This window comes from Raphanus sativus, chromosome 2 (assembly GCF_000801105.2).
Source record: "Raphanus sativus cultivar WK10039 chromosome 2, ASM80110v3, whole genome shotgun sequence".
Lineage (NCBI taxonomy): Eukaryota > Viridiplantae > Streptophyta > Magnoliopsida > Brassicales > Brassicaceae > Raphanus > Raphanus sativus.
Window position 1 is genome coordinate 24043355 of NC_079512.1, and position 10718 is coordinate 24054072.

The following is a 10718-nucleotide window of genomic DNA, read 5'->3' on the forward strand; positions in this document are numbered from 1 at the left end:
GACACATCACTGAGCTTGGGTTATCAATGATGTTTCAGAGTTCTTTGCCGCAGAAACTGTGGGTTGAGGCATTCTATACTGCTGCGTTTCTCAGCAACCTGCTTCCTACTTCAGTGAATGACAAGATGATCAGCCCTTTTGAAATTCTGAATGGTAAAGCACCTATCTATACAGCTCTTCGTGCCTTTGGTTGTGCTTGTTACCCGTATGTGAGACCATATGCAGAGAATAAGTTTGATCCAAAGTCTCTGCTATGCGTTTTTCTTGGTTACAATGAAAGATACAAGGGGTACAGATGTTATCACCCACCGACAGGCAGAGTCTACATCAACAGACACGTCTTGTTTGATGAGACCAGGCTTCCCTACAGAGATACATATAAACATCTTCTTACTGAACCAGTTACTCCTCTGCATACTGCTTGGAGACTGCAAGACCCCTCTGTTTGTAACCAAGAAAACTCTGCATCTCAACCTCCTCAAGAAGATATTGGACGAACAGTGTCAGTTGTTCTATCTACTCCTCCTATTAGTATCACTCAGAACCACCAAGAAGCACCGATTCAGCATCAAGAGCAGACCTCATCTAGCTCTTCAGACTCTTCAAACTCTGAACCTGAGTCTGATCATGATGAGCAACCTGCAGTACCAGTGATACAACCTCAGCAAGTAATACAGGCTCCAGCCAACGCTCACAAAATGACAACAAGAGGAAAGGCTGGAGTTATGAAGCCGAATCCGAGATATGCGTTGCTAACAGTAAAAGGAATCCCTACATTACCGAAGACTCTTGCTGAAGCGTTGAGTCATCCTGGTTGGAATGGGTCAATGACAGAAGAAAAAGACATGTGTGATGAAACCAACACTTGGAGTCTGGTTCCTCCTCCTCCAGACGTTAAACCCATTGGGTGTGGTTGGATACACAGAGTTAAACTCAACGCAGATGGTACGTTACTCAAGCTGCGATCAAGGCTGGTGGCTAGAGGAAATGAGCAGGAAGAAGGAATAAATTTTTTGGAGACTTATAGTCATGTGGTTAGAACAGCTACGGTCCGAATGATTCTGCATTATGCTGTAACAGAAAGGTGGGATATCAAACAGCTTGACGTAAAGAATGCTTTCTTGCACGGTGACTTGTCTGAGACAGTTTATATGCGTCAACCTCCAGGATTTGAAGACAAACAACATCCTGAATACGTCTGTCTTCTGCATAAAGCTATCTATGGACTCAAACAAGCCCCAAGGGCATGGTTTGACAAGTTCAGTTCATATCTGTTGGAGTTTGGCTTTCTCTGCAACACGGGAGATCCATCACTTTTTGTTTATCTAAAAGGCAGAGACGTGATGTTTCTTCTATTGTATGTAGACGATATGGTTGTCACCGGCAACAACAAAACACTTATGCAACAGTTGCTTGTGTCATTGAGAAAACAGTTCAGAATGAAGGACATGGGGCAGCTAAGTTATTTTCTTGGGATCCAGGCTCAGTTCACATCAACCGGATTGTTTCTTAACCAAGCCAAATATGTAGCAGACTTACTGCAAGCAGCCGGGATGTTGGACTGCGCTCCCATGCCAACACCACTACCCCTACAACTCGACAGAGTCCCTCACCAAGACGAAGCATTCAGCAATCCCACTTACTTCCGCAGTCTAGCAGGGAAGTTGCAGTATTTCACACTGACACGACCTGATATACAATATGCAGTCAATATAGTCTGTCAGAAAATGCATCTTCCGTCTGTTTCAGACTTCAACTTGCTGAAGAGAGTGTTGAGATATCTAAAAGGAACTATAGAGATGGGAGTTCAGCTAGAAGCAGACTCAGATTCTCGTCTTAGAGCTTATTGCGATAGCGACTGGGCTGGCTGTCAAGACACGAGACGTTCAACGGGAGGTTTCTGTACTTTTCTTGGAGCTAACATGATCTCCTGGTCAGCTAAAAGGCAAGATTCTGTGGCTCGATCATCCACAGAAGCAGAGTACAGAACACTCTCAGATACTGCAGCAGAGGTTGCTTGGATAAGCCTGATGTTAAAGAGTATAGGAGTAACTCAGAAGGAACCTGCAGAGATATACTGCTACAACTTATCTGCAGTTCATCTAACAGCCAATCCAGTCCTGCATAGAAAGTCCAAACACTTTGCTACGCACTACCACTTTGCTCGTGAGAAGGTAGCAGATGGGTCTCTAGTGGTCAAACACATACCTGCAGCACAACAACTTGCAAACGTATTCACCAAGTCTTTACCTCAGAGAAGCTTCTTCAGTCTTCGTTCCAAACTCGGCGTTGCTTATCCACCCACGTCGAGTTTGCACGGGGGTATTAGACCCAATGGATCAGATGACACAATGAAGCCGGCCCATCTGCATATGAAGCCCACGTCCAGCTCACTAGTGTCTTCAACGGTCACAAACACATCAAGACAAAACAGAGAACGATGTACGGTTCCTGCAGTCAAGCAAGTGGCTCTGTGTAACCGATTTGAAGCTTTATTGGATCAAGGAGAGTGAGCTGTCAGGGCTAGCTGTCAGAGACCTAGAACCATCTCATAGCTATATAAATAGAGAGCTTAAGAGTTGTAACAAGATAAGTTAATAAAAACGCAAAACTTCAATAGTATTGTCTGAGATCTCCTATACTCTGTTTAACCTTCATTTATAACAGTCGACGGTTTAGGAAGAACTAGTTCAAGTATGGTCTTTTTATTGTCTAATTTTATTTGTCTGCATGTATTGTCTATAAACTTTCTAACATCTACACTGATCCCCTAGGCCGTATGTGAATTATATATTTTTCATTCCTTGGTCTATGGACTATTCGTTTTTCTAAAGAAAACTTGTCAACATCTATAATTAATTTAGATTTCACTTAGCATCTACGTATTTTAGATTAAATATTCTAACTGTTGGACTCTGACGAAAAAAGGCTGTCTTTTAATAAATTTAGATTTAACCAGCAGTTCCCATTATTATTTCTTTTCGTTTTTGCAGTTTACATATTTACCAAACGAAACAATGTTTTGAATTTATGCCGTGTAACACTCATGATTATTTCCATTGGTCTTGAACTAAAACTAACATATCCATAACCGAGCGATTATGGTTGTGCTTGTGTTTGTAAATCAAACCATACATGCACACATGATATATTTATATGTGTGATGCATGCTTGATAAGGAAATCTTAAATTAGTGATAATTCACGCATATTGTATAACATGTGAAGCTAAGGATCATGATGTCTCTAGTCACGTGAGTTACATTCAATTTGTTTTCTTCCCTTTTCGTACCATTTTTTCGTACCATTTTCTATATATTACATATAAGTTTCCCTTTTTGGAGTATCGAAAAAGTCACCGTATGCAAGTTGGTTTAGTTGAAATTCTCTAAACAAAATTTCCTTCACTTTGAGGTAACTTTTTTTTTGTTTAAACTTTTCTGTATTTTTACCTTTCAAACTAGCTACTTTTGAAGCATTTTAAGCTTTAAGATTCACCCCTCTTTATGCAAATTATTATTGCCTATATGGCTTCTCTTTATTTTTTTTATTTTTTTTTGAAAAAGAGCTACTGTGGCTTCTCTTCCACAGTCAATAGACTCAGAATTAGGCAACCCCATTAGGTGTAAATAGAATGATACAGTAAATTCTTTCCGAATTTTAACTTCGAATCGAAATACGAAATACTGGAAAATACATATTGAATACTTCAAAGACTGAAATTAATCAGAAACATATTTTGCTTCGTCATACACAAATGTACAATTACAAAATAACAAAAAGAAGAAAACACACTGACAAAACTTGCTAATGGACATAGATTTTTGGTCAAAGACTTTAAAACGAACTTATTTGTTGGCATGCTGAGTAGCAACACCTAGACCCCTACCTCATTGATCCGTTTTGTAAGCTTTTGAAGCACTTGATATATATAGGCGGAACATAGGAAGCAATAATAGTAACCAATTGACATTTCAACCTGCTATATGAGAGTAATAAGAAAAACGTAAATTTAACGAACTTACTATCATTTCATGTTATGATTGCATTTTTAAAACCGTAGGTAACTCAACTAGTTTGAAGGGAACTATGTTTATTTTGATGTATACGAAATTTACTAAGGTGTTATAATATTTAAAGAAGTATCGCAACAGTTGACGTACACCCTGAAAATATATTTCGATCATTATGATAATGGTAGTACATAGCTTGACGTCCAAAAAAACATTATTCTTCGGCTGTAGAACTTAATCTATTCAATTTGACTACTAAGTAGAATACCAATCGTGTATGTCGTTTTTCTGAAGTTTCAGAACGGGAATTCAAATTCATACAGACGTAAACAACCAAATTGATTTGAAAATGTTTTTTCTTCCCGGGACACTCTAGCTTATATTTTAGCAAAAAGAAAAAAAAGACACTCTAGCTAATATATACACCAGATTTTTAATTAATAAAATTATTTTAAGTTTCTTTGTTAGAAAAAAGATCTTGATTTATTTTAAAGTTAGGACGCATTTATACATGCAAACGTGAATTCTCTCCAGTCCCCACCCCCAATGAACTGGCCTCTCACCTACGGATGGGATGGACCGGCTATCCGAGGTATACTAGGATATCCGGATCTGGATTTACTAGATCTATAAAATTGTTATCCAGATCCGGATTCGTGTCTTCCGGATATCCAGACTAAAATTCGAATATCTGCAGATATCCGGATCCGAACATTTTTTCTAAAACAAAAATAGATTAAAAATTAATTAATTAACTATTTATTTAGTTTATTTAAAATTATTTTTAAAATAAAATTGAAAAATTATTGAAAATTAAAATTTTAGTTATTTTATATATAAACTATATATAGTATACATATATAGATATAATTATATTTTAAATATTTTAAATATATAATAGGTCCTAATCCAGATCCGGATATCCGGATCTAAAATTTTACTACCCGATCCGGATTTGCGGATCCGTAAAAACACTATGTGAATCTAGATCCGAACTTTCCAGATATCCATTTTTGGAGCCGAATCGGTGCGGATACCGGATCGGATCGTGAAACCGGATTTTAATTCCGAAGCCTACGGTATAGGCTAATATTAACCCTGCGCACAAGAGGCTCACATTTTGTCATTTTCACACTAAATTTCTATACAAAATCCAAACACATTTATTTTCATCTTTTCTAAAATTATATAATATGTATATAATAAATATATGTTCTGACAGCATAGTTCCACCAGAAAGTAGACAATAAACACATCGACATCTAACTCTTTTTTTATAATAAGCACCGTTCATGCATGATAACATAAAAAAAATTGGTTTGCTAAAAAAAAAAAACATAAACCATATGTTTTTTTATGAACCAAAAAAAACATAAACCATATACATATAACCTGCTAAGCCTTTTAAAAGCACTTGTAAATATGAAATTAGAATATGATTTTACTATCAAACAGATTTCTTTTTTGAACAATACTATCAAACAGTTACATTTAAGTTTCTTACTCCTAGTTTTCCTTGGGCGGGATAATAACAAATTAAATGGAGTACACTTTTCTTTTTTGCACTTTTTATTTATAAAAAAATTATTTGCATATGAGTAAACTAACTGTACATTTTTATTATTATTCAAAACAACAAAAAACACTAGAAATTTATGATTTTAGTTTTTTTTTTCTTTTGTCTCAGCTTGGGAGGTCAGGTCACGGTGCCGTCTTGCTTTTTGTTATAGAAGCTGAGGCTATAATTTATTTATTTTTAAATTCCCCAATTTTGTCTTTTTTTTTTGGTCCAGTGGTTTGACTAAGGATTCATTAATGCTTCTACACCAGGAGGTCTAAGTTTCGAGTCCCAGTGAAGACGAAATTATGCGAATTAAGGGAGAAAAAGCTTACAAGAGATTCTGCAGCATAGGGCAAAGAGTACCGTCAGGCATGGATACGATAGGGTGGTTCAGGTGAGGTGATGCCATCAGTGACGGGTAGAATTGTCGGCTGTAAAATCGTCTGTAACATTCTCATAGTTTGTAATAGCATAATTATCCAGAGTTAAAAAAAAACTATTTTTTTGAACTAACCATATTGTTATACGTATCTAGTAAAATGTTGTTTTGCGTCTGTCCTAATCGAGTTGAGCCGCAAATTAGTCTTCATGTGCATGGGAAATCACATAGTTTGGTCTCACAAGAAAAAGTTGCACCTTTCCTCATGAATTTTGCATGTCTAGTTTTCTTCAAAAAAAAAAGAGTTTTCCATTTTCTCAACGGTCAAATAAAACCCAACGATTTAATAGGTTATAACGAACTGACAGGCTCTATAATGACTATAAGGTACGAACACACGCAATGCAGTAGACTATGTTTGTTTGTTTCTTTCTTTTGGCAAATATTGCAAAGAAAAAAGAAAAAATCACAATAATATTGTAAGGTCTTAGTAGTAATTTTTTTCCACAAGTGGGTAATTTATAGCCGCAGTTCATAATTCATTTTACTAATTGCTTTTTTTTTTTTGGGAGTTGAAGCTGTTTTGGTCCCCTAGCTTTTGTTCTCTTCTTTTATCATAACTTCATATCTATATTTTGTAGGATTTTTAACACTAAAACCCCTCAACTAAGTTTGTTTTGGGTAAAAACCCCCCACTTAACAAAATAACCCCCAAACTAACTTTATTTAGTTAATTAAACTCTCTCAGGTCATAATTACCATTATTACTGGTAAAGTTTTAGTTTAGAGGTTTTTATAATAAGTAAACAAAGTTGAGGGGTTTTACCATTGAAAAAAATCCAAAATATAATAACATTACTAAAAGTTAGTGACTTTAATTTTCAAAATTAGCATTTTAAAAAAATTTATATAGATATATAATTCTGATTTTTTTATAAAATCAACATTATATATGTATAAATTAAAAATGTAAAACCCAAAAAAATATAAAAAAATATCTAAAGCTTTTACGTGTATTATAAATTATCTAAAAATTAAAAAAAATGTAAAAGACAAGTAAATATAATAAAAAAATATATCTTGTCTAGTTTTTTTAAATCAACATTATCTATGTATATGAGTCTGATTTTTTTTTAAATCAACATTATCTATGTATGAGTCTGATTTTTTTTTTAAATCAAGATTATCTATGTATAAATAAATAAAACGTAAAATTAAAGTTATACATATATAATGTTAATTTTATAAAAAAATAGACTCATATATTTATAGAATTTTTTTAAAAATGCTAATTTTGAAAATTAAATTTACTAGATAATATATAATTTGGTATATTTTCTTGTCTTTTACATTTTTAATTTTTAGATAATTTTTTTACAGGTAAAGCTTTAGATAATTTTTTTCTATTTTTGGGTTTTTACATTTTTAATTTATACATATATAGTGTTGATTTTTAAAAAAATCAGACTCACATATCTATATAAATTAAAAATGCTAATTTTGAAAATTAAAGTTACTAATTTTTAGATAATGTTATTATATTTTGGATTTTTTTTTTTTTTTTTATTTTAGTGATAAAACCCCAACTATATTTACTTAATATAAAAACCCCTAAACTAAAGATTTACCAGTAGTACTGGTAATTATGACCTGAGAGGATTTAATTCATTAAATAAAGTTAGTTTGGGGGTTATTTCGTTAAATACTTAGTTTAGGGGTTTTTACCCATATCAAACTTAGTTGAGGGGTTTTAGTGTTAAAAATCCTATTTTGTATTGCAAGATTTTTCTACTGATGACAAAAAAAAAAAAATCTTTCTACTGATATTTATTGGGTGAATTAGGAGATTGAGCGACTTTTAAGTTTGAATTAGAAAATTGGGCAAGTCCAAGTTTTAATTAGGTTGTTGGGCAACTTAGTAGAGAGATAATAAATTTATGACTTTTTTAACCTTTTTGCCTATTAAACTTGGCAAGTTGGAAAAGTAATTTCGTGGGACCCAAAATCCACTTTGTCTATAAAAAAATAATTTTTTTCTCCACTAACTTTTAACAACTAACTTTTGTGGACCCCATGAACATTCTTTATTCATTAAATTTGTGGATCATATTTAATATTTAAAGATCATATATGAGCAACTACTTTTAATATAATACATATTTTTCATATATAAAGTCAATACAAAATCTATACGAATTAATATAAAATCGATGTAAACTCTAAAAATTTATGAAAGTTACCCAATAAATTATACATTTTGACTCATAAAAGAAACTTTCATATTTATGAAATCTACCCAAATAAATAATAATTCATAAAATTATGTAAATTTATGGATAATTATCATAAATCTGAGTAAATTTAATAAACTTGGAAACCTTCAAGATCCTTCATTTTTGCCAAAATGGCAGGAAAACAAATTTATCTACATTTAATTTTAATATATTTGGATAAATTTAATAAATTTGGAAACCTACATGAATCTTACATTTTTTGGTCAAAATTGATCTCACACTTTTTGTTTTTGCCAAAAAATAGAAACACTCACGAAATGCTAAATTTTTTTCCCAAAAATAAAATGAAAAATTGGGATCTGGCAGCAAAGTGCATTCGTTATAATTTTTATGTTTATAAAATGACAAAATGGTTAATGAAATGACAAATTTATTAATAAAATGACAAACCCTACACCTTTCACGATGAAGTGATCTTATAGCTTTACTTTTCAAGGATCATATCTACTTGCTAGAACCAATATAATCCCATATTGAGTACAACCTGCAGATTTTCAATCATCCCAAGTTCTTGATTAGTCATAGGTAGAACCGTGCTTATAGTCTATTGATAAAGATATCTGCTATAGTGCTATTTCACCCCAAAAAATAGAGTTATTCTTAGGTTCACCCCTAGAGTGAACATTTAGGTTCACCCAACCAATAGGAATCAAGTATTTCATAATTAATATTTTTTAAAAAAGGAAAGAAAATATTGTCAAGTTATATTATGTTTTTAAAATAAATAAAATAAAAACAAATAAAAATAATAGTCGTTACAAAAAATGATTTTTTGAAAACTATTTTTAATATCGTCAAAAAATACTAAACCCTAAACCCTAAATCCTAAACCCTAAACCCTTGGGTATACCCTAAACCCTTGGATAATTTTAAACTCTAAACCCTAAATCCTAAATTCTAAACCCTAAACCCTTGGATAAATCATAAACACTTGGATAATCTTAAATTCTAAATCAAAAACACTAAACACTAAAACATTAAATCTTAAAAATACTATTATGGTTTAATGTTTTTAATTTAGGGTTTAGTATTTATCGAAGGGTTTAGGATTTAGAGTTTAGGGTTTAGTATTTTGTTGACGAAATTAAAATCTTTTTAAAAAATTTTTTTGCATATATTATTATTTTTATTTTTTTAATATAACTCGACAATATTTTGTATACTTTTTTAAAAGATATCAATTGTGAAATGAGTGATTTCTATTGGTTGGTGAACCTTAAGGTTCACTCTAGGGGTGAGCCCAAGAATAAGTCCAAAAAATATAGGATAATTTGGTGCCCCCATATCAAGTATCTAGTGATTTTTATGTCTTAAGAAGTTAAGACTCAACCTGAGTTTGACCAAATTCTCTCGCATAAACTTCTTATTTTAAATATTTAAAATCATCAACAAAACACTAAACCTAAAATCCTAAATTCTAAACCATGAATCCTAAACCGGAACCCTTGGGTAAATCCGGAACCCTTTGGTAAATCCGGAATCCGAATAAATTATACATTTTGACCCATAAAAGAAACTTTCATATTTATGAAATTTACCCAAATAAATGATAAATTATTCATAAAACTATATAAATTTATGGGTAATTTTCATAAATCTGGGTAAATTTAATAAACCTGGAAACGTACATGGATCTTTCATTTTTTGTCAAAATGGTAGGAAGAACAAATTTGTCTACATTTAACTTAAATATTAAAAATCATCAACAAAACACTAAACCTAAAATCCTAAACTCTAAACCTTGAATCCTAAACCCGGAACCCTTTGGTAAATCCAGAACCAATGGGTAAATCCAGAATCCGAAACAATCTGGAACCCTTAGGTAAATCCAGAACTCTATGCCTAACGTTTAATACAATCTAATTCACTATAACTCAAGAAATAAGTATACGTATACATAAGATGTACGAATATCTAAGGTGTACGAATATATAAGGTGTACGTATACGTAAGTATACATAAGGTGTACGAATACCTTAGGTGTACAAATACCTAAGGTATACGAATACCTAAGGTATACAGAAGGTGTACGAATACATAAGGTGTACGAATATCAACATAGCCCATCTAATACTTAAGATGTACAAATACATAAGGTGTACATATACATAAGTATACATAAGGTGTACAAATACATAAAATGTATGAATACCAACATAACCTATCAAATACTTAAGGTGTACATATATTTAAGGTATACATAAGTATACATATATTTAAGGTATACGGATACATCGGTGTACAAATACATAACATCTATGAATACCTTTGTTTATACTCCCTCTGTTTTTTAAAGATGTATGTTTTGGAGTTTTCACACATATTAAGAAAACACATTAATCATCCATTGTTTTTAGAAAATATCAAATTTCAATGCATTTTAACCAATAGTCTTTCAATAAATTCAATTAATTTTATTGAAAATTGCAATTTTTATATAGAAAACATAAAAAATACATCTTTTTGAAACAA